The following is a 26,330-nucleotide window of genomic DNA, read 5'->3' as shown; positions in this document are numbered from 1 at the left end:
GTGTGCAGCTGGCTTCTCATTTGCCTTCAGTGTTTGAATATCTGGCTGTTGTCACTACTGCTGCTGCCAGTGTCTAGGGCCTGAGGGTTTGGAAATTAATGCTGGATAACTCATCATCTTTCCTTACCTCCTTTCCCCCTTCCCTTTCCCCCTTCCTACCTCCCTCCTTCTTTGTATCTCATTTCTCTCTCTTGTTGGCTTTTGCCAGGCAATACCCATGGTTCAAAAGGTTTGTCTTTCTATTTCTTATTTCTACAGAGTTTGGCTGAGGAAACTCTGAGGCATTCATGGCACTTAGGATAGTCTTGTCTACTGGGAACACAAAAAGTCTTTCCAGCAGGAGGTGTTGATCAATGCTGTTTTTCTATCTGAATGTTGGAGTCCTGTTAAGAGTCCCTCCTGTGATCCCAGGGAGGATATAACATTCTACATGATTAAATCATGAAAGAGCACTCTCCCATTCTTTTTCTTCTTTTAGAGCTATTTACTTTTATGTGCATAAGTGTTTTGTTTGCATGTGTGTAAATGAAGTAAGAGTGTGCAGTACCTGTGGAAACCCAAAAGTGCATCAAGCTGCCCTGGAACTGGATTTACAAATAGTCAAAAGCTGTCATGTGAATGTTGGGAACTGAACCTGGGTCCTCTGCAAAAGCAGAACATGCTCTTCACTGCTCAGCCATCTCTCAGGAAAACAGCTCATGATATTTATTTTGTACATGAATACATATGCTGACAAAAGGATTAAGTTACTAGGCTCCATCAAACAAATACATGCAAAGTAAGGTGACTTCCATGTTTAGAGAAAGTGACAAAGGGAAAGCAACCATAGACAGGGACAGAATTTTTTATGCAATTACAGAAGAAACCAAAACAAATACTTTCACAAAAGCATTTTAAAAATCATGTAATCAATTTATTACTAATAATAACAAAATATTAAATTGTACATTGTTTTCTACATTGGTGGTTCATTAATAAGCTATTAGGGTTTTGAATAAAATTCTGAGTAATAGAAATAATAGAAATTATCAGTGGATGTACTAGTATGTGTGGTAATGAGTTTTCTCTTAAAGAAGGGGTGATGAGCGGTAGCCTGGAAAGGAGTTAGAGAGGTGGGGTCAAGTTTAGCCACAAACAGGGACAGTATCTGAGGGAGAAACATTGGATATAAGCAGGCCCCAATACTTCATGTGACCACAGTCATAGAGCAAATATTCAGAGTAATTTTAGAGCAAATTCTCACTAATTTAGAGTTCAGAGAGGGACTGTATTTGGAAAACGTGATATGTAATCACTAAGCAATATTCATAAAGCATTACTACAAATGTCACAAAACAAAAGTCACTTGGGACTCTTACTAAAATGTATGACCTCACTTTTTGTTTCATCTCCTACAAAGAAGATAATCTCAATCTAGAGACTAAGCATCTGTACCTTTCCAACTGGGAGTGGAAAATTCTCAGGTAATCCTGATTTGCAGTTAAGTGTGGGAAACTGTCACTCCACCCCCATCAGTAAGCCTGCCCCATACCACCACTGCTCCGAATGCAGGGATGTTAAGAGCTTCCGTATAATTATTCTATGTTTGGAGCACTCTGCTTTGATGTAGCAGATAATGAATCAAAACACTCCTTTCCATGGTGACCTCTGCTGAACCAGGTATAATCCTATTGACACCACATAGTCAGTGTCTCTTTAGACTTCCTGTTCTAAAGTTATGATTGACAAGAGCAGCCCATCCCAACTACTGTTTTTCTTGTTTGGACTCCAGCTCTTCTTTCCTATAGCCTTCAAATTCCTTTCCCAGAGCTTTCCTGTAGCAGCACTACAAATCTGTACGTGGACAGGAAATCCAAAAGAGATGACCTTTCTGCTGATGCCACTTTCTGTGCCACAGAAAGATCAAGTTGTACCTAGTTCCTCTTTGGATAATGATTCTTGGCTCTCTCTCCCTCGTGTGGAGCAAAAACAGCAGGACAGGAGACATTCCCTATCCCCTTGCCACTCTTCACTGTGTTTCATTCCTTCATAATGTGAGCTTTGGCCTTAGGTAGCAATGGCATAAGCAGCATATGAAAAAACATATCCCATGTTATTGGTCCAATATGCAAAACAGATTTTTCATTTACATCGTTAGGCATAAAGCATGGAAATCTAATACTGCCACAAGTTTTTCACTTGTACCACAATTGCCTTTTGGGAATGCATAAAGGTGTTTTTAATTTGCATCACTTATCCCAAACTATCAAACCTTACAAAGTCACACACAAGGTCTATAGAAAATGTTTATGTTTGCTTTTCAAAGTATTCCAAACTCCATGCAATGCCTCCAACATACAAAAGATAAACTAAAATTCTTTTAGAAAAGTGACAGATGTTTCTGCGAGCATACCACTCAATATATCAGTGAATATGTACTCTTTGAGTCAGTCATGTGTGTTCACAATATAATAATAACTGAAAGAGATGTTGAAGTTGCTCAGCATGTTTGCAAAGAACTTTATAAATCAATCAGGATTTACACTCAAACCCATAGTACTAATTCATGCTGCTTCTCAGAGGAAATCCACTCCTGTACATCCTGGAGTACATCCCTTAACTCCTAGCAACTATTTTCTAGCTCCATACAGGTCCAGCCTTGCCTGTGTACAAATATTTCCCTGATGCTCTGGCCCAAAGTCATTCTCTGTCTGTGTCCATGCCACTAAGAAACACCCTGACTGTCCCTTTATGGCTTCCGCATAATTTTCCATATATCTTCAAATTTCTAGCCAGGCTTGCCTATCTGCATAGTATCTTGTCACAGGGCACAGCACGCTCTCAACCTGTCTCATTCTGCACAGAATTCAAGACAAGAGGAAGAGTACACATGGATGAATCCTTGAGTTTCAATGTACCAAAACATGTTCACATACACCTAAATTCAAAACTATATCTAAAAAAATGAATAATTATTATAATACTATATTTTGGAAATAACATCCTCTCGGAGAATTGTGGAAGTTAAATGGGATAACACATTTAAGATAGATGACAGTGGAGAACACCATAAATAAATACTACCTTATTTCACCCTCTCTTGCCTTCCCATTCATGCTCTACCCGGGGTCTAGGGTTTATCTATTCCTAACGTGATTTAGTCAACATGATCACACCTTGCAATTTTATGATACTTTATAATGTACAAACTACACCAAGACATTTTTCCTCTAAGACATATAGTAAGTAGATGTTGTAGGTTTTGGTTTGTTTTTTGTTTTGTTTTATTGTTTGTTTGTTTGTTTGTTTTGTGGTGAGGAAATAGGACCTAATGGGATTAAGCCCAAGGCCTCATCCAATAATGTCTTGAGTAGAGACAGTACATCTAAAGAGACTGTGAGGTAGAAGAAAAATTGGCAGGATGAGTTATTGCTGTTGACTCTACCCCTACATCCCTTCCTAGGAAAACTTTGCTAGCCCATTTCAGTGCAGCTAATGGCAAGTAATAATGATCTAATGAATGAACTGATATGAAGGTGCAAGAGGCTTGTGATGGTTTCATCCACCTACATCCTATCAGTGTTGATGCTTTAGCAAGGATGCACTATGATCAACACTTGGATGTGGGAACTGAAATGGATTTTATCCCCAACACTAACTTTAACCAACCAGAGATGGACTCCTTTCATCTGAGCTTAGAGAAAGCTCATTATGCCCCATTGTCACTTTCTGACATAGATGTGGAAGTGCTAAGAAAGGCAGGCTTGACACATTGCCCCTCATCCCTCATATGTTCTTTGTATATACATTCTAGGGAATGATCATTCTACCATTTTTCCTACCTTGCCTTGATCCTCCATGAAGGGTTATAATGGGAAATGAGACAGGAATGGAGCCCCTTTGTCTAAGCAGCTCCTGAGTTTTTCACACTGAACATTAAATGAGATACCTCATGCAAAAACCCCCTGAAATTATGAATGTCATTCAAGAGATACACAACTACCCTAGTTTAAGCACCACGGCCAGCAACATTCTCCATGTGGTCTTGAAAATAGAATAACTTACTTGGCCAGAATGAAGAGGGTTTGTTTTTCTGGGGTCACCTTCATCCTTGACTGCCTCTTGCCGCTTCAGGAGATGAGCTAAGCAGGCTGCTGGACAGGCAGCATCTCCTCCTCCTCCTACCAAGCTGGGTATTGGCATCATTATCTGAATATCAGCAATAATAGATAGGAGCAGCAGATACCGATGTTTCATTACCTTTGTGCCTCTGGGGATTGCTGCCCGGATATTTGGATTCACGTGTCTTTCTCTCTGTGAGACTGACTTTCAAAAAAATGTGAATTTTCCTTGATAGGTTAACAACTGATGGCCAGAGGGATGGAGCCCCCTTTGCCCTTTTATTGTCCCATACTTTTTCTTGGACTTTGCTTTCTGTCACTCTTCTGTCCATAGCAATACCAGAATGATACCTTTAGTCATCATTTCACTTGTTCCACCAAAAGTACCCATACTACCCTAGCATATATGGCCCTGTATACTTTTTACTATCTTTCCAAATTATTATCTTCTCTCAATGTCCCCCAGGCTACATGTTGTTCTTCAACAGAACCCAGGCACCTCTAACCCCCTACTGAGCCCCTCAGGTCATCTGCCATTCATATCATTGGCAGCTCCATGTCTTCATCTGCTAAGCCCTAAATTTTCTCAAAGTCTACCACATAGAACACATTCACAAGATACTCTATAGAGCCTTCCCCTTATAGGTCATCATCTCATGCATTGAAATAAACCTCTAATAATAGATAAAATAACATTATAAGTTAGATTCATCCATTGCCCTTAACTTCAGACTCACAGTCTTAATTAATTCTCACAATAACCTACATTTAGACACTATTATTAGTCCAATTTTATAGATGAGGGGACAGAAGACAGAAATAAAAGAATTCACAGACAGTAAGACAGCTGTTAAGCTCTGGAGATATGTGCCCAGTTTCCTTTCCCAGTGTCTTGTATGTACCCCATTCTATGAGGTATAAAGATTGCAATAATAAACTCCCCAAAACATCTCTTCTGTTGACATAAATTATATTATGCTGAATGTGAGAGATACAAACTCTCCTGTCATCAGAAAGAGGCCATTCCTTCCTTCTTCAACTTTATCTCCCTTGCACAGAGAAAGTGCTGATCAACTCTAGATTTAATGAGGCATCTCTGATGCCAGTCTCTTACTGTGTGTGTGCTCAGCATCCCAAACTTACCTTTGCACACCCTGTCTTCTTATATGCTTCACCTGACTTGGTCTTTCAGCAGCCTCTGCCAAATACCATGCTATTTTCTCTCTATCTTCCTTGTTGTGGTATGCTAGTTTTACTATCTGTCCTGAATCACATATGTCCTTCTGAAAGAGTTTCAAACTTTAAAAGTCCACATGGAGAATCTGCCTTCTCAGGGATTCCCTTCCTAATGAGTCCATGCTGGCCCCTCCCTAGGCTGAGTCAGTCACTAATATCAAGCTAACTCTATACTTCCATCACCAACCAATGATTAACAATGCCCCTGTGTGCTCCACTCCATGTTAAGCACAACAAAAATTCAAAACCATATGTACAGTCCATAGCTTTCCAACATCAAATACTTTAAAGACAAACAATACACACACAGGAAGCTAACAAGAATGCCCAGTGAGTGAACTATCATGTTTAGGTAGAAAGTTAAATATCCAGAGAAAAAAGTGAGAAAGGAGCACAGAGGAGGGCAAAAGCACAGTGAATATTGGTGTGCGATAAGAGTAGAATACCTGGAGGAGGCTGGGCTTGGGGCTTAAGTCTATACAGGCCAAATATAAAAGAAAGTACAAGCATTTGTGGAAGACAATAGTACAATCACTTGGTGAGAATACCCACCAGGAATAAATGTGAAACAAATTATGAGATTAAACAAGTCAGAAAGCATCCATGAAAGTCAAAGGTAGTCAAAGGTAATAGGGAATATTCTTCACTTGATGTCTTATTCATCACCGGGGACCACAGAAGCCAAAGATGGTTATGAGACTCAAGAACAACCAAGCTGGCCACTGCTTGCCTTAGTGTTCTGACCACAAGACTTGAGGTTAAGTAGTCCCTGCTGACAACCCTGTGGCTGCTTTTGCTAGGACAGAGATTACGTTTCTACATCTCCTAAAGATGGTAGAACACGAAAGCTTCCGGTGATAGCTGAATCCCAGAATCCTGGTAGAATTTAATGAGACAGTGCTTAGCATAGTTCCTCTCACACAGGAAATTCTCTACATAAATTACCTTTATATGAAACACAGAGATGGTAGTGCTTCTCCCAAAGCAATATGTAGTCTGTGCAATTAAATAACAAAGGAACCCAAACTAAAAGTTCTGTGAAGCAGAAGTGCATTGCTACTGAAATCCATAGCCAGCAACACTCCTGCCTGCCAGCCACAAAGGCGTAACTCCTGCACTATCTAGCCCAGGGCACCATCCATCCTAGATATTTAATAAAGGTTTCTGAGCTGAATGGATTTAAATTGGATCAAATTTAATTGGATCCTTTGTTTAAAATTTAAAAGTCTGCCTCTGAGAGGAGGCTGAACCAAATACTTCTCGGGTGTGGGGATTGTTAATTCCAGCGATCAGACCTGACCTGTCATTCGTTTATATTGATAACTCCCGACAGAATGTCTTTACTGTGCTTCTTTCCTCTGCTACTCAGAGAGTTGATTGAACATGAAATCCACAGCTGTAGTTGAGGTTTTCAAGGAGTCTTTGCCTGAGATTACTTCCATGGGACAGAGACCACACAATACACCCTGCAGAGAAGAAAATCAGCCTTAGGATTTGAGGAGCAATCCACACACCTATGTGAAATTCTAAACCTCACTTCCAATGAGAAGCTCAAATGCATATGTCCCAGGTGACATTAGTAATTATACTGATATGCCATCAAACATCACAAACACAAATTTTCATATGCTTTGACAGTTACATTTGTGCATTTGTATATTGGCATATATAATTCCATGTACATAAACACAAAAATCGTGTTTTTTTCACACAGACATGTGTACTCGCTAAGTCTTTTAAATAGTCCTTACCATTTTATTGAACTCCCTTTTATGAGAAGGAAATTGCTATAAATGTATATAGCATAAACCCCCCAAAAATCCTTTAATATTTTTATTTGATTGTCACAACTCAAGGAAATTCCACCTATTGATGAATCTTAAGAAGCTGCTGATCTTTCTTTTTTTCTAATTTAAAATCAAAGAATAAATCCCATAAATGTGGAGGACTTGCCTGACATTACCCAGCCAGTTAAACGCAGGAGAAAGACTCCAACTTGAGGCTTCCTGGTCACCCCTTTGATGGTCTGCTCCTAACCTGTGGACTTATAGATGTTGCCCAATTTTCATGCAATGCTCCTGGGAGGTTCACTCTCCTCAGATAAGGATGTCATCTTACACCCCTTGTCATGCACTCCCAGTGCACAAGATACTATTGCCCCGTGTTCAGAACTATTTCCACCATGCTTTGTTCTCCGTCCTTGGGACTTGGAGTTGGGAAACCTTGATACCCAGAGTCCCTGACCAGCTGCTTCTGAAAAATGCTTGCTGGAGAGTAGAAAACATAAGGCATGGAGAAGCTGTGTTCCTCCCAGCTTTGCCAACAACCATGGGGAATTGGATGTAACTGCAGGCTCTGCCAATATTGCTGAGGGTTTCACTATCCAGTATGGGAGCCTGTGGGTTCCTGCTGACAGAGGAGGATGGTGACTCAATGACAGCAAAGTCTGCCTGCTGTGCAGCTCAAGCTCTGTCAGCACAAGTGAATACATTTGCAGGCTGCAAATTCACTGTCAATTTCTCCTGCCATCGCTCCAACCTATGTGTGGCCAAGTGCCTATGTTAAATCCACACCCATATGAAATCCCTGGAGTTTTCTCTTTTCATTCCTGAACACTGAATAGTATTTTCCAGAAAACCTTCTCTAATTTAATATAAGTTATATAGATAAAGTTTCTTTAGTGGCTCATGAGTAAAATATCAAAGCATCCTTTTCAGACTAAGGTCTTTTTAAGAAGCTGAAAGGAAGAATCCCTTAATATAGATGAGATGTTTCTTCAAAATAACATTCAAAATAGGATGCTTTGGTCCCTGGTCCTTTTCCCACACCTGGATCAATTAAAATGGAAAATGCCTTCTGTGCCCACAGCACAAATGGCCCAGCAAGGAAACAAATAAGCACCAGTAAAGAGGAGGTAATGATTGTCTGCCACATGTGTACAGACCCTGAGATAGACAAAGAGGAGACAAGGAATTTTTTTTTTCTAGTTCATTCTACAATCACTTGCCAGGTACCACAGAGAACAGCTAGTAGTCCATTTGGAAAGCAGAAGGTCTCAATGGGAAATCAGTAAGCAAGGATAGAAGTGGAATTCTGCTGTTTGTGAATGGGTCTTGAGTGATGTATATATTCCTTGGTGTGATTGCTTGCACTTGAGCGTGTATTTACAAGAGTGGGCACCTGAGGTCAGAGGCCAGAGGTCAGGGTCTGGCATCTTTGATCACTCTCCACCATTGCCTTTTCAGATAGTGTCTCTCACTAAACTTAAAGTTCATTGATTCCACTAGGGCGGATGGCCAATTAGCTTCAGAGATCTGCCTGTCTCTGTTCGCACAGCCCTGTGTAGCCTCTCATTTAGGTTCTGGAGACTCAGACCCTGGTCCTTGTACTTGAGTGGCAGACACTTGACTGACTAAGCCATCTCTCAATTAGGTAGAATTCCAATCTTGTGCCAAAACAGATGGTAAGACTGGGATGAAGCAGAATGTAGAGTCCAGACCAAGTAGTAAACAAGATGTGCAAGGAGCATGTCTCTTTTAGCTTGCACAGCTGCTGTACCCACTTAGGAGGCATCTACTTCCTAAGTCCAGAATCACTTCTATCAACACTGGAGATGCTTCCCAGGTAATACTGCATATCCTAGCAAGATCACAGCTTTGAAATGATGCTTGCCTTGATAATATTGCTTTTTTTTCTTACATTGTTTTGTGTTTAGAGGAAAGAAAATATCAACAACAACAACAACAACAATCCAAACCTTTAAGAAATCTAATTATATGTTTGAGTTATAGACTGGTTTTAAACAACAACAAAAAATTAACAAAAAAGGGGGCTCATTAAGAGTCTTTTGTCTCCAAAACAAGTGTGTTTTCATAAGCCATAGAGCAAGCAAATTCTAATTGCTGGCTTCATTATACAGAAAGTCTAAGTGTAACAATCAGAAGCCTTATTACACATACATAATTGAGTTTCATTGCAACTTATGAAAACATAAACTCTCTTAAACACACTTGCAGAAAATGTCGCATCATCAAATCAACACTTTTATTATACAAAAGTAATTGTGTTTAAAGATACAAAACATATGTTACTTGTACAGAAAAATGAGTTGTGCCATGATTCAGAAGTCGAAAACTTGAATCTGAGAGCAGTATTTTGTTTGTAAATGTGGGGAAGAAAAAGGCAAATTATAAACTTTACTAATGAGAACTAAAGTGGCTCCATTGGAACTCTACTCGAGCAATCTTAAATTCCTAAATTCTTTTCTTTTCTTTCTTCTTTTTTTTTTTTTTGGTTTGCTCATCCTTCAAAATGGGCGTTTCTCCAGAATCTCAGCATTTTCTTTCTCATTTGAATTTTTTCTCATCTGTCTAATGGAGACTTAATAATTCCCATCAACACCTGTAGATTCATTATCCCAGTTTTACACTCACCCCCTTCCTAAAGCTACTGTGACTCTTCCATTTCTGCCTGTGGGCTGAGGGTCTCAATGGATATTCTTGTCCTACCTTCTCTCAATAAAACACACTGATATCTCGTATCCCATCTAAAGCATCCTTCTGTCTTTTCTAGAACCTTCTAGAGCCTTCATTGTAGTACCACGTAGAACTTGCAGAGCTCAATGGCAAAAAAAGAAAAAAAAGGAAAAGAAAACAAAAGAAAAAAAGCAAAGCAAAGCAAAGAAAAAAAAGAAGAGAAAATTTAAGTCACCTGGTATAAAGAACAAATGGGAGTAACAAGAAGAGACCTAGTCTGGCCCTTTATGGTAGAAGAAGGCCTGTATTAGAAAGATGGGTAGGTGTGATCTTTCTGGGAGAGTCTACAGGTTTTTTTCACACATCCAACAACAAATGAAATCCAATCCAAAGAATGAAGCAAATAGAAACTAATCACAAAGATGTAATTTTGTAATCTCCTGGAACTCTAATGTCCACTGTTGCTCTTCTTGATAGAGCATACTTTCTTGCTATTGTTTCCTCCTTTTCATAAAGACATCTGCTTTGGATGTGCTTGTCTGCCATCCAAGTCCACTCCTGAGTACTATCATCTCTCCAACGTGTCTGTCAACCTTCTCATGAGGATTACAAACTCTTTCAGATTGTATCTCATAAAACTCAACATTGAAATATCAGGGTTTCATTAAAGTGCTGACCCCCTGAATTCTCTGCCTTGATTAATAGGATTGATATTTGAAGTTGTTCTTCCATCTGCTTGTTCAAATGTCCTCAGGGCCTCTATAATTTCTCAGGATGAAGATGGAAAGTTTTCTCCAAATTACATAGGCTGAAGACAGAAATTTTTCTGCAGATCACACAATGTTCTTCATGATCTGATCCTTGTCTAATGATAAGCACTTCTTCAGCTTATTTTATTGAAAACCTTTAGTTGGATGCTCCTTGAGACATCCCAGTACATGTTAATTTGTTATTAACCTCGACGAATAACTACCTACTGAGTGTCTGCTTGTGCTAGGCTCTGTGTAAGGTGCCTTGGGCTATGGTTGTGAAGAAAACCTAAAAGATCATCATCTTTGAGCATACAATACACTGCAGGCAGAAAGGCAGAGAAAATAGTAAAACTCTAATGATTTCTACAATATATAATAATAAAGATTTAAAAAGCAAAAGAAAGTAAAGTGGAGGAAACTCTGATGGTTTACAACTTAATAACATTCACATTGAGAATGGAACATTTGGAGACAAAGTGTGGAACAGAGACTGAAAGAAAGGCCATCCAGAGACTGCCCCACTTGGGGGTCCATCTCATATACAGTTATCAAACCCAGACACTATTTTGGATGCCAACAAGTGCTTGTTGGCTGATGTAGTTGTCTCCTGAGAGGTTCTGCCAGTGCCTGACAAAGTGGATGCTTGCAGCCAACCATTGGACTGAGCACAGGATCCTCAATGGAGGAACTAGAGAAAGGAGCTGAAGGGGTTGGCAGCCCCATAAGAGAAACAACAATATGAACCAACTAGTACCCCTAGAGTTCCCAGAGACTAAACAAGCAACCAAAGAGCACACATGGAGGTACCCATGGCTCCTGCTGCATAGTTAGCAGAGGATGGCCTTTTAGACATCAATGGGAGGAGAGGCCCTTGGTCCTGTGAAGGCTCAATGACCCAGTGTAGGGGAATGCCAGGACAGTGAAGCAGGAGTAGGTGGATTGTTGAGCAGGGGGATTGGGGATAGGCTAGGAGGTTTTTGGAGGGGAAAACAGGAAAGGGGATAATATTTGAAATGTAAATAAAGAAAATATCTAAGAAAAAAGAATAAATCATATTGTGCTTTGTACCATTGAGAGAGAGAGAGAGAGAGAGAGAGAGAGAGAGAGAGAGAGAATGGAATATTTGATCAAAGACTTGAAACAGTTGGAGGGAGCCTCTTAGACCTCTCCAAAATGACGAAAATAAAAGATAATGCAAATCCCCTTAACAAGGAGTGGAACTCAAAGACATCTAGATGTTACTGAAGCAACATGGAATTAGTAACCAGGGGACATCAGAGACAACTATAAAAAATTAAAGAAAAATTAAAATAAGAACTTGAAGTATTGAAAGTTTGGCATCACTTTGAATGAACTGGAGAACACTTGTAGAGAGGAACCTGCTCTAAGTTACAGATTTTAGAATGTGTACTTTGGCCTCTGTCCACTGGAATAAAGCAGACCATATATAAGAAATGTCATAAACAAGGACACAAAAGACTACTCCAGTGATACAGGCAAGAGACCATGGGACAAAGTAGCAATATATGAACAAAATATGTGAGGTATGTGTATGAAAATGCCATGATGAAACCCAAAATGTATACTGTCAACAAGGAGTAAAGACTCAGGAGATGGAGCAGATAATGAGGGAATGGCCAACCAATAACCATCCCAACTTGAAGCCCTTCCCATGGACAAGCACCAATCCCCAACACTATTGATTATGCTTTATTATTCTTGCAGACAGGAGCAAATTGTCCTATGAGAAGCTCCACCCAGCAGCTGACTCAGAAAGATGCAGACACCCACAGCCAAATAGTGGATGTGACTTGGGGAGTCTTATGGAAGTATAGGAGGAAGGATTGAGGCCCTGAATGGGATAAGAACTCCACAGAAAGACCAACAGTGTCAACTAACCTGGCCCCTTGGACTTTTAGAGCCAAACCACCAACCAAATCATATACACGGGGTGGAACTAAACCTCCCACACATATGTAGTAGATGTGAAGCTTGGCCTTCATAAGGGTCCTTAACAATTGGACTGGGGACTATCCCAAAAGCTGATACCTGTGTGTGAGATATGTTCTTCTATCTGGGCTGCCTTGTCTGGCCTCAGTGGGAGAGGAAGTGCCTAACCTCCCTGAGAATTGAAGTGACAGGGTGGGGATATACCCAGGGGTCTCCACCTGCTCAGAAGAGAAGGGGAGATGGAGAAAGGATCATGGGATAGGGTGAACAGGAGGGGTTCAATGAGAGTGATATAATATGAATAAGTAAAAAAAATTAAAATAAAGAAAATGCTGTAATGAAACTCATTATATTCTATAAATCTTTTGTGCTGATAAACTAAATAATTTCAAAAGGTGGGAAATAAAGAAAAAGGGTTATAGCAAGAAAGTTTATAAGAAGGGTCCAAACACCAGTACATGGTATTTCAAGGGTCTAGAATATTCTGCCCAGTTATATATGTTCTTTTCTACTCCAATCTTCAAAATATCCTCTTGGAAGTCTAAATCTTACATTCTTGAGTGAATTCTGAGATTCTTTTAATATTTCTCTAGAGAACTTCTATATATTGCAGCCATTTCATGTTTAGAGCGCTTAACATCTCTATATCAAAATCGTGGCTCTTATTGTCTGTTTTCCTTCCAGAATGTGGGGACCACCAAGCTAATATGCTCTACACTTCTTTGCATGTTTAAAATTGTGGTTTTATAGTTGCTGGATAAAAGTCATGGTTGAATGAGTGACAGTTGTATTCAGAATAGGATAGACTGTTTCCATACAGATATCACATTTATCCCAGTAACATGGAGTTGAGGTAAGGGTCACTCAAAAGTAATCATTAACACAAGATCCATGCTAACTGAAGATAGATATCAAGACAAGTAGAAAAATCCTACCAACTTTCCTCTGCCAGAAAGTTACGAAAAGTCATCACAATCAAAACACTAGAAAAGGGTGACATTGGCTCTGAACTCTTTTTATTCATACAACTCGTCAAGGAGTGATCCCTCAGACCCAGTAATAATAAATGGCCAAAAAACATGCATGATACACCCTGGATAAAAGAGATTGGTAGTAATTTATTAAAATAAATAAGCTCACAGTTTTGGAGAAGGAAAATAAGACTGCTTACGTAGGGGTACAGAGGACCTGTATTCAGAAACAAGCTAAATAAGAAGGAGCTGTAGGAAATACAATTTTTATCATCATAAACAAGGAGTGATAATCTGTAGTTTCTACAGATAGATATTACTGGTTGGCTTGAGTAATGTCATGGGTTGGCCCCCAGGTGAAAAACAGGTAGAGAGTAGTAAGTATTGCTAATAAAGGAACCAGCTTGTTACCATCATTCCTACTAAACCCAGCTAGAACATATTCCACATACAGGCAACAGCTTTGGGGATAGCCCCCATTCCAGTTGTCCTGGATCCACAAGTAGACCAAGGTGCACATCTGCTACATATGTGGAGGAAGGCCTAGATCCAGCCCATGTATGTTCTTTGGTTGGTGGTTCAGAGTCAGAAAGCCCCAGCGGTCCATATTCCTATGGTCACAATCAATGAAGGCAGGAGAATTCATGATTAGCCCTTTAGGATTCTGCAAAACCTACAGTTGTTAGAGGAGAATTTTAATAATATTTAAAATTAATTTCAGGACTTGAATTACATCGCTGAATTTCAGATCTGAGACTAGAGGAAGAATGGGAAATAAGACAACCAAATAATAATAGTTTGTGCTCTAGGTGCAGAATACAGACGATAACTGAAGACAGTCTGGTATAATATATGATCATTTGGACCATGGTTCCAAATGTATGTTGACTGAGGGCAATTCTATATTCCTGAGGAAGATGGCAGATAGAGTTCTTGCCTTCATTTGTGATTTCCTGGAAATACTAAGCAAAGCTGAGCTAGCAGTAAGTAGGATAATTGTGAGGATGCTGCTGAATGGCTGACACAGTTCCACCTGGAGAGAACCCATTATACATCTTAATAACATGTTTAGTATAATATTCTTAGAACAGTAGAAACTGCCTCCACCAGGGTAGCCATAATATTGTTTCTTCCCCCATCTCCTGTATAATGAACAGTAAATTCTCCTAACTTCTTGGGTGCCCCGAAACAAGCCAATTCTATCTTCTCACCTCTGCCTTTAATTTTTCAACTTTCCTTTGGCAAGTTCTTTCTTCTTTCAAAAAAGCATCAATCCTCATGGTGATGAATTTGGTAATTCTTATACAGTTGTGAGAAAATAAATCACTGGGTACAAAGTAAATGCCAATACTGTGTTGAGGTGACATGAAGAGACACATAAGAAAAACTCTGCTTTTCAGAGGACTACACACCTGAGAAGCTGAGCACATTCTTAAGTCAGCCATAGTAATCAAGTTTGAAAAAAGTAGTAAAGCATGAATAATAATGAGAAGATAATATCCTAAAGTAGTATTTGTAATGTAACTTGGGAGAGACCAATAGAATCTATGATTTTGCCTGTAATTCTTCCTTATATATGAAATAAAAAAAAAAAACAGCAGTCTTCTACTTTCCTATAACTAGTGCTTAACATCATTTCTTGGATTGCCAGTTGTTCGGCTGAACAATTAGCTGACATAGAGATGTTTGCTGGCCCCTTTGGAATCTTTCAAATATGCCTGTTTCTGCTCTATCATATCAGTAAATTTCAAATTAACTCATCTTAAAGGGTCTTATCACCCTTGGGAAATTTAGTATTACTAACTTAATATCTTACTTTCTCATGCTGAGAGGTGGGTATTATTGCTATCATAATTAAGACCATATTAATTAGATTTTTTTCAATCACCTGGATTTCATCAGTCTGCATCACTAGTGGTTGGGGAGCTATGTTATAGGACATGAAAGACAGGGCAAAAGTCTTCCTGACTCAAGCACATAGCTGGGCTCCTGCAGTGGCTCACATTGGCCAGCACACCAGTCTAGTCAGATAATATAACTCTTCCCCATGCAGCATTTCGTTTGGGAATTTGAAAGTCTCTGGTATAGATGGAACAAAAGCAGTCAGTAAGTGTGGTTTGATTTGTAAATCTTTTCAAGAGCATTTCCTGTGCAGCAGATGTTTTGGACACCATGGAGCTATTAACACTTCCCAAGTTTAGACTCCTTCTTTAAGTACTTGTAGCATATCTGCAACAACTTGGTCAAGTAGTACATATCTGCGAAACAAGAACACATAGCTAAATGACTATTATAAGGCATTGGAAAAGAAGAGTTCAGATCCAGACTAGACTGTGCCAATAAGACAAGCTATGACCTTCTATACTGCTTAACGGTGCACCTCAACTCTGTTACCCTGTAACGTCCCTTAGAATCTCTTAGCATTAGAAGTTGTCCAGAGAAATCCTTAATGACATCAGAGAAGAAAAAGTAAGAATCTGACACTGACACACTGCCTGATAGACACACACCGTCTTGGTTCCTGACACTGTTTTAATCCTAGACCCAGAGGAATTGAGATGAGTCTCTTACAGAAAAGAATTGTCAAAAAAACAAAAAACAAAAACAAAAATAAAAATAAAAACAAACAAACAAACAAAAAACCAGTGAGCTGTGGAATAGATATGGGAGCACCAAAAGGAAAGATATAGAGATGGTCTCCAAATATAAGAGATTAGGAAAGATTAGATTACATTACAGTAGTTAGTGAAACCAGGAAATGAGTCTACTATTAATCTGCTATGAGTGATTTTGATCAGAAATAACCCTTTCTGTGTGATGGCTGTCAATGACTTTTAGAACAATAACCATCAGAACTTTATAAATGCTGATTTATGGGTAAAACTGACACAATCACAGACACACTTGATTTCCTATGAGTCTACTCCCTCTTTGCCCATTCCTGCTGAAGAGGAGAAGGCACTTTCTGGAAGAGCAGCAAAGCATTGAACCCTGGATATTTGTCTCATGTCTCAGACTTGTTTTAAATCCCATAGTCTTTTCGCAGATGTAGCAGTCCTGCTCATGCTCGAGGGTCTCTTGTGATTCAGGTCACAAATAATCTCTAAGAGGGAACTAAGGGTCGTTCTTTTTCATTGCCCATGGGTTACCAATCCTGTTGTGTTGTTTTTGTTTTTTTTTTTTTCAGGGATAGATTCATACCAGGTACAGAAAAAAAATATTCTGTGAGCACATCCTCTACCTGTTATACCTGAGATGGTATACTGGCTTCTTTCTCTATGTTGGGTTTTCCAATAAGCATTTATCTACTAACTTCATAGGAGAGGAAAAGGAGATCCCATGAGACTGAATAGCTATCGAAAGACTCCAGATAGGGAACATTATACTAGAATTCAAACCCAATGAATGGAATTAGTACTAGCACCAGCACTCAATGCACAAAGTTTCTGCTGCTCACTATGCTGACAATGCTCCTAAGCAAACCTGAGAAGGGATGTTTTCATTTATCTTTGTATTGTCCCTGCTTGCAATGCTGACTGGCTCCCAGAACTTTTTCTTTATAGCACACACAAGCGTGCATGCACGCGCACGCGCGCACACACACACACACACACACACACACACACACATTCACATATGCACACATGCATTCACTCACACATGCTTATTCTATGCTAACTTATCCATAATCATATGAGCCCCTTAGAAGCCCATAGGGAGGTATGATCCCTAAGCAAGCCAAGCCTATGATGCTAATTCATAAATGCATGTTAATCAAGATCTCAAATGATCCTCAGACAATGCCTACTGACACAATGAAGATGGCTAAATTATAGTCAACCATAACTGCTCCTAGAGGTATCCATAACACTCACAAGTCCATGTCATGCAGCTAAATCTAGAAGGAAAACGCTGAATCAGAAGCTATGAACACATCAATATATATAAAGCATCAAAATGTCTGCCAGAGGAGGTGGTATCACTGGTGTCACATCCCAGACACCTGGTAGTCCCTTTAACTTGTACCCATGATACTATAGCTTTCCCAAAAGAAGGATGCTAGCTCATCAGGATGGCCTTAAATAATTCAGGGCAGTCTCTGAACCACAGTCCAGTTCCACTTCATAAAGAGACACAGCTTAAATGCTGGGAACAAAAAAGAGACTCATGCCAAAAAGCATGTTGTGAATATTAGGGATAACGGGGATGCCATTAAGCCAGCACAGAGGGGCTATATTAAAGAGCTAGTGCAAACATGTTCAGGCAGCATTAAGCCTTTGTTGACAATGGCACCAGCTTGCTGAAAATCTACTTTCTGCTACACTGAGACTTGGAATGCACAAAATATATCAGCTTACTCTCACATGAGATCCATGACCACCTCTGTAATGTGGGCTGGAGGCATCAGTTCACAATGCTGACTTAGGACCAATATTAGAGTCAGCATTAGGCATAGTTGCTGTTATCATCACACAAAGTTGTCTACTCAGTAACTGTGCATGACAGAACATTTGGAGCAAATACAGAGGCCAACATATCAAGTATACAAAATTTAGAAGTGCATATTATACAGAAATCTATATCTCTCAGCTCTGCTTGCCACCTGTCTATTAAATCTTGCCCCAGCTCTCCTGAACACATAAAGAGTTTTATCCTACCATTGTCTTAAACATTTCCATTCCATGGCTATGCATGCCTTGAGCCTTGGCAACCAAGAGCCAGATATAGGTTAGTTATTTGTAAACTAAATCAATCCATCTAAGTGTCCATGAGTACAGACAAAAAGCTTCATCACAATGAAAATGCACACATATCTTAAGGTACTTTCACTATAAAGTAAATTCTAAAGTGTCTCAGAGATCATCAAAACCCATAAGAACATATAATGAAAATGCAACCATAGTAAGGCTTTGAGTTTTAATCCAGCTAGAAGTGGGCACTGGAGAGCTCTGTTTTCAAAGTCTGTTTCAGAGACTTTGTAAAACATGAGAGCATTATGTATGCTTACAATTTCCCTTTTAAGTTCACCAGGAAAGACCTAGAGCGATAAACACTTTCAACAAAGAGCTGGGTACAAAATTAATTCACAAAAATCACCAGCCCTCTTATATATAAATGACAAATAATCTATAAAAGAAATCTGGGAAACAACATCTTTTAAAATGGCCTCAAATAGCTGGAGAGATGGCTCAGCAGTTAAGAGCACTGAATGCTCTTCCAGAGGTCCTGAGTTCAATTCCCAGGAGCCACATGGTGACTCACAACCATCTGTAATGGGATCCAATGGCCTCTTTTGGTGTGTCTAAAGATAGATAAAGGGCACTCCTATACATAAAATAAATAAATCTTTTTAAAAAATAGCTTCAAATAATATAAAATATCTTAGGATACCTCTAACTAAGCTAGTAAAAGACCTGCATGATAAAATCTACAAGTCATTGAAGAAAGAAATTGAAGAAGTATCAAAAGATAGAAAGATATCCCATGCTCCTGGATTGGTAGAATTGATATAGTTAAAATGTGTATTCTATAAATAGCAATCTACAGATCCAATGCAATTTTCCTCAAAATTTCAACATAATTATTCTCAGATCTTGAATGGACAATTTTCACCTTCATGTGGAAACAGAGAGAGAGAGAGAGAGAGAGAGAGAGAGAGAGAGAGAGAGAGAGAGAGAGAGAGAGAGAAGAGAGAAGAGAGAGAGAGAGAGAGAGAGAGAGAAGAGAGAGAGAGAGAGAGAGAGAGAGAGAGAGAGAGAGAGAGCGCTAGAGGTGTCCTCATTCCTGTTTTCAAGTTGTACTACAAAGCTATAGTAATACAAAACACAAGACATTGGAATAAAAACAAACACATTGGTCAATGGAATTAAACTGAAAACATGGATATAAATTCAAATTGCAGTGGACATCTGATTTTTGATAAAGAAGCCAGAAATAAACATTGAAAGAACAGACAGAATCTTCAGCAAATGGTACTGGTCAAACTGGATGGCTGTTTGTAAAAAAGAAACTAAAAGAGATCCAAACTTATCCTGTACAAAACTGAACTTTAAATGGATCAAAGACTTCAAGATAAAATCAGATACACTGAATCTGGTAGAAGAGAAAGTATGGAATAGCCTTAAAACCATTGGCACAGGAAAAGATTTTCTGAATAGAATGCCATTACCACAGGCACTAAAATCAACAATTAATAAATGAGACCACATGAAACTGAGAATATTCTGCATAGCAAAGAACACTGTCATTTGGATGAATCAGCTTCCTCCCAAAGGAAAAAAAAGATTCTTACCAACACAACATCTAATAGAGCACTAATATCCAAATTATATGCAGAACAATATTAACTAGATATCAAGATTTTTAAATTGTTATACCATCTAAATAGGCAATTCTCAATAGAGGAAACTCAAATGGTTGAGAAACAAAGAAATGTTCAACATCCTTAGCTGTAACGGAAATGCAAGAGTATTTTGAGATTTCATCTTATACATGCAAGAATAATTACGATCAACAAAACAAGTGGCATCTCATGTAGGTCAGGAAGTAGGAGAGGAAGGGGGACACTCATACTTTATTGATGAAAGTACAAACTCATAGAGTCACTATGAAAACCATTGTGGCAGTTCCTCATAAAGACGGGAATTAATCTAGCTCAAGATCCAGCTATGCCACTCTTGGACATATACCCAAAGAACACTTTATCCCAGCAAAGGGGCGCTTACTCAACCATGTCCATTGATGCTCTGTCCATAATATGAAGAAATTGGAAATAACCTAGATACCCCTCAACACCTCAAGTTGTGGTGTATCTAATCAATGGAGTATTTCACAGCCATTAAAAAAAAAATGACATCATGAAATCTGCAGGCAGGTATGGAGAACTAGAAAAAATCATTTTGGGTGTGTCATCCTCTACCCAAAACAATAAATATGGTATTTGTTTGTTTATATGTAGGGGTTAGCTCTGAAGGCAATCATACCCAAGATACACAATCTATAGGACCTAGAGTGTAGGTATACAACAAGATACTATAGGGAACAGCTGGGTGTTGTTAAAATTGGGAAATACAATAGAAAACTATGGCAAGATGGGGCAAGTGAAAAGAGAGCACCAAGTGGAGACAGGGAGGAGAGAGAGGATTGTGGAAGAAAATAAATGGAGAAATAAATAAAATTAAGGGGCTTTTGAGGGGTAGTATGGAAACCCAATACAGGAGAAACTTCCCAAAATACGTACATATATGAATGTCTTCCAAATTAAATAGCCAAATATTGTGACAGAGAGAGTCCCAAATCAAATATCTCTTGTCACCAAACAAAGCTTACAGTACAGAAATTGGATTATATCTAATTGAATTGTTGGTCAAAGGGGTCCCCAGGAATATCTAAACATCCCAGGCTGTTGCCAAGACTGTATGTTTCTCTACACAAACTGACCGCAAGACTTCATTACTGAACACTTACATAACTTGCTAAAGTTGGAAATATCAAGTCAATACCTACACAGAACCGTATTGGAAAAAATTATTACTTTTTGGCTCACAGTTCAGGAGGTTTCTCTGTTGGACCTGTTGATACTGAGCCTGTGGTGAGGCCGAGCAGCAATGGTAGTGGAATATTTGGCAGATAACCACCTCTTGGTGGACAGGAAGTAGAGAGCCATATAAGAGCTTGAAGGCAAAGGCACACTGGAGTGACCTACTTCCAGCTAGACCTTACCTTTTAACTTTGCATCGTTTCACAAGCTGTGAATCAAGACTTTAATACACATGCCTGTTCAAATGCTTGAAATTTTCCTACTGTGATCTGAACACATGGACAGCCAGAATATATGCTTAGAAGACATAGACTAAGCAACATTTAAGGCAGTCAGCAAAGACAAGGGATTTCATAAGCAAGACAGCAGGATGACTCAGTGCCTTAACACTAGCTGCAGAAATTATTTTATAATCCTATTGAACCTACTGAAACTTATTTATGTTGAATATGTAATTGACACATTTTCTTTGGGACCACTGAGGAATTAGCTATCACATAAATTATATTGTATGTTCACCTTACTCATAGAATGCAGGAGGCCAGGAAAATGCTTTAGAGACCTATGCCCACAATTTTGCCAAGACTAAAACAGCTCCCTGCACTCTGGTATCACACACACAACTGGGGGTGGTGCTAGCCTCCTGTCAAAATTTAATTTAATCACACAAGTGTTCTCATGCACTCAAGGGGAGGGACAAGTGTGGATTCCCAAGGCAGATGAGGGATGTTAGGAGCACTGCCCATCCTCTGACAGCTCTCAGAGAACACTGCAGGAAGCAGCCACACCCTACTCAAATCAGACTTGGGCATTCTAAACTTATCATAAAACTGGTTAGGCTTCTGTTTCTTTGCCAGAGAACTGGCTTCTCAGAAATCATGTGACCAGTGGTTTGCTAATCTAGCTGTACACTTGCAAGGCCCTCACATTGCCCTCTCTCCTTGCAACACCTCTTCCCTGGTCCTTTTTCTTCCCCTTCCCCCAGACTCAAGCCATATAAACTAGCCCTGCTATTTTAATAAATGAGCTGTCCCAGGCACAGCCTCCCTTATCTCCATCACAGTCTCCTGAATGGGTTCTACCCACCTTACTCACTGCTGCCTGATTCCTAGCTTCTTTCAATCCTGAGATTGCAGGTGCACAACAGCTGATGGGGGTGAGAGGGGAGCCCACAGACAAGGATACCCATGTGATCACCTCCAAATTCACAGGTTGTGAAAGGCAACAAGGAAGGAAACTGATGAGAGCCACTTGCCCCTTTCTCTAGACTAGCTCTGTCCTAAAAATCATAGGCACAGACCTCCTTCCCCAGGTTTCTCTGGGAAATGGTTCCACTTCCCTCCTTTTTTTTAATACACTTTTTCAAAGTGCCCAGTTTGGGCTACAAGTCCACAAGGTTGCTCTCACTGTAAGCTGGCAAAGACATGTGTTTGACATATTGATGGATTGTCTTCAAGAAACCTGTTATTTGGATGACATATTGAGAAGTCCTGTATGCCAAGTGTTTTGCTTTTGGTTTTGGTTTGGTTTCCAGTCAGTAGGCCCTGACTTTTCTCAAAGGAATAGCAAATAAGTTCTTCTTAAAAATATACTTCTGGTAAATTTAGCCCTCTTACAGGTGATGCTTGAAGTTAATAAACCAGAATGCCACCTGCAGCATTTGGAGGGCATAGATGGTCTAACACCACAACGATCTGTGGTGTTACAACACTCACCAGCTCACATCAGTGCATGAGTTTCCAGATGGTGCATTGTTACTCTCTGTACAGTGTCAGGTAGATGAAAGAGGGCTGTTGGGTTGTGGCTGATATGAAAATCCAGCCCTTAGCCCTGGCCCTTGTTAACCATCCTTTAGCTCCCAGGCTTGTGTGTGTGTGTGTGTGTGTGTGTGTGTTAAGCCTAATGAACCAGCTTTTAAATTTTCCTAGCTGATGCAGTCTATACAGCAGAGATGCCTCTCCTCTTAGCTCAAGGCCTTTCGGCTCTACTTATTGAGTTGAATAATTTGGTTTAATAAATCAAGGGAATTTGCAGTGAGTTTTGGATTCTTTTGTTAGAGAAGATGTATGTGTTATGGCTACTATTTGGTCAGATGTTTAATTAAATTAATGAACTGGTATCTTTGCTGGTGAGGATTCCAGACACCTACACACCTCCCTTTTTAGCCTCTAGGCTTTGCCATGTATGTCTAGCACAAATAAATGTTGAAGAAAAAGCTGAGACTTTTCTACTGTTCTCCCTTCCAAAGGAACAAGGCCTAGTGAGTTCATCAGCTTCTGCTTCTGACATTGACTTTGCCTGCCCCACCCACATGAGACATTCATCTGAACCCTTACCACAGTGCATTGACTCACTGCTCCTCCTCCTTACACTTGCTTTGATTGACTCCTTCCCACGGGGGATACTACATGAGGACAGCTTAACTATGGAGCTCGGTATAGGGAACTTTTCAACAAGGACTTACAAAACCTAAGAGATGAATTTGTAAATGCAGTCACTCCATCATCATCCATCAGAAAATCTCAAAGTATAAGAAGCTGTGAAATCTCAAGTGTCTATACAAACTGGCATGTGGTTTGCATATAGTATGATCATCCTACATAAATCATCACTCCACAGCCTGGAACATCTAATACAATGTAAATGCTACACAAATGGTAGTTTGGATTGCATTGTTTAGGAACTAATGAGAAGGGAAAACAGTCTGTGCATGCCTTTCTTTCATGGGCAGGTTCCTTCAGTGCATGTGCACTACTGTCCTAGCTAGGTATTCTATTGCTGTGATGAAACACCTTGAAAAATAGCAATGGGAAGGGAAGAGTGGTTTTGGCTTACATTTCTGTATCACAATCTAATGTGGAAGGCGGTCAGGGCAGGAACTCAAACAGTGTAGGAACTTGGAGGCAGAAGATGGTGCTGGCTCAGTCTGCTGTCTTCTAACACTCAAGATCACCAGTCCAGAGGTGGCACCACCCACGGTGTGCTGAGCCATCCATAGGAAACAGTAATTAAGGAAAGGATTTATTGGCTTACTTAAATCCAATATTACAAGTATTTTCTCAATTAAGTTTCCCTTCTCTTTAAAGACTCTAGCTTATGTCAACCTGACATAAAGCTAGCTAGCACAAATGTATTTCCCAAATATTTTGAGCTGAGGTTGACTGAATCTATGCATGAAAAATGTGTGGGTACATAAGGCTGATCATATAAGAAAATATAATAAGACATAAAAGGATATCAGTCAATTAGTAGATAGATATATGCATAGTGTATAAAAATTAACATAAAACATACAAATGTTATATGATATATAAAATAGAGATGTTATAATATATAAATACATACATAATATTAAAGTACAGGACAGGAATGGCCTCTGTGTAGGTACAAGATCGCAGGAGTCACAAGATCTCCCTTTACCAGTTTACAAGTTATGCCCAATAAAAACAGTGGGACCATGTTGCTGACCTGACATCTTCCCTGCTAGCTCTGGCCGACTTGTTGGGGTCTATTCTCCTGATTTCTGTGGCTGAAACTGGATTCTGACGTTCTGCATAAAGCTAATGAGGCTGTAATCAAGGTCTTTGTCCCTCATCCACATTTGCGTGGGGTAAGTGCTGCAGATTGCATCAGTTTCTCAGTGTGTTCTGAAAGAGCCTTGTCCCTCCACCCCCAAGAAACAAAAGGGAAGCACACACAAAAAACAAACAAACAAAAAAAAAACCTTAAGAATCTGGGACTCTCTGATATCCTAAAACCTCCTTAGTTTGTTTTGCAAAATACATTGGACTCAAACCAAGGATGAGGCTTGTAAACAGAAGGAGGCCAGCTATGCTTGACTAGTCATGGAGGATCAGCTGAATGATGAATGAACACTGGGCACAGCTCCACAGACAAGCATGCATCCCAAAACTTACCTCCAGCATCAGCCTTCATAAGCCATTGGGGTGTCCTTCAAGAAGAAATAGCTGAGTACAACACAGTACAGACACAAGAATGAATGCTTTGGAGTTCAGATGCACTGCTGTAGAAACATCTGTGTCCTGTCCAAAACACACTCATGGTTTTACATTATTTCAATAGCACCACTTGGATTTTCCTAAGTGTTACTAAGAGAAGCATCAAATTCATGTGAAATGCAGAGGAAACAAAGGGAGCATGTTATTCTAGGTCTTTCCTGCCATAAACCCAGTTCTTCTTAGACCTTTTCCTGGAGATACTCCTATGGAACCTGTATGAATCAACTTCCTATTACTATAATTAACATGCCTAAGGTAGCTAACTTTACGTAGAGAGGCTTATTTAGCTCTTGATTTGGGGAATTCAAATGCACAATGTCTTTATCAATTCAGTTCAGTTGAAAGCCTTCAAGCTATAGCCACATCATGACAAAGGAACATGTGTGAGAGAGAGCTTAGTGCCCAGCAGCAAATCAGTAGGGAAAACTGAATTTCAACAAGTCCTTCTGAGGACACACACAGTGACACAATGTTTTCCCAGAAGGCCTCACTTTACAAACTTTCCACCATCTCCCAACAGCACCACACTTGAAACCAGGCTTACAATCACAATGAACCCCTGGAATACCCAAACCACTAAAGCACATTCGAGCCACAGCAGACTCTCTTCAGAGATATGTCACTGTTTGCTAGATTAGCTGGAAAGTAAAGTTCTCTCCCCTATAAAAAAGCTGTAACTCTGAGTAGTCAGTCTGTGATTCACAGAGGGAGTGGAAATTCTTGGATGATTCTAAATACAAAGGGAAAGAATGGCGATTGAAGCCAGTTCCTTGTGATAGGAAGATAAACATTTAAAATCACTGTCAACTATTCTGCTTCCCAAGAAACTTACTCACCACTGTGGTGTCCAGTCCCAGTATCTGTAAAGTAGTTCTATCTATCTGCCTTTGGAACATTTGGCAGGATAGTCCCTCTGCCCTTCAGTTGTAGTCAGCTGAGATATTGGCCAGTCCTGGAAATGAAATGCACAGTGTGTGAGCATCTGAACACTAGTGCAAGGTCCAGATATATTCTCTGCTCTATAGTGTTTGAAAGCTAGAATCTAGACTTGGGATGACTGCTTTGAACAGTAACTCTTCTCCCATCAATGACTCATGAGGTCTTAGAATCCTTCCACACATCAATGCCTACAATTTGAAGGTTTTTTTTTTAAATGGTGTCCTACATTTCCTTTTCATTCTCTGTGTGTGTGTGTGTGTCTGTGTGTGTGTGTGTGTGTGTGAGTGTGTGTGTGTGTGTGTGTGTGTGTGTGTGTGTGTGTGTGTGTGTGTGAGAGAGAGAGAGAGA

The 26,330-nt window shown here is 39.6% G+C and overlaps 1 long non-coding RNA gene across 3 annotated transcripts in view; it reads right to left on the bottom strand.

Annotated features, from left to right (window-relative positions):
- Positions 1–25,985, bottom strand: part of LOC115029845 (uncharacterized) — a 120,728-nt gene extending 94,743 nt beyond the window's left edge. For all 3 annotated transcript variants that reach the window (XR_003835403.1, XR_003835401.1, XR_003835402.1), the window contains exons 1-3: positions 25,880–25,985; positions 24,942–24,992; positions 23,860–24,007 (exon numbers count right to left, since the gene is read on the bottom strand). This is a non-coding gene — a long non-coding RNA (uncharacterized LOC115029845). The remainder of the gene's footprint in view (positions 1–23,859; positions 24,008–24,941; positions 24,993–25,879) is intronic.
- Positions 25,986–26,330: the final 345 nt, after the last annotated feature.

This window comes from Mus caroli, unplaced genomic scaffold (assembly GCF_978045245.1).
Source record: "Mus caroli unplaced genomic scaffold, Mus_caroli_1 scaffold_19, whole genome shotgun sequence".
Taxonomy (NCBI): Eukaryota; Metazoa; Chordata; class Mammalia; order Rodentia; family Muridae; genus Mus; species Mus caroli.
Note: the sequence above shows the minus strand (reverse complement) of the source record. Positions and strands in the feature narration are given on the sequence as shown.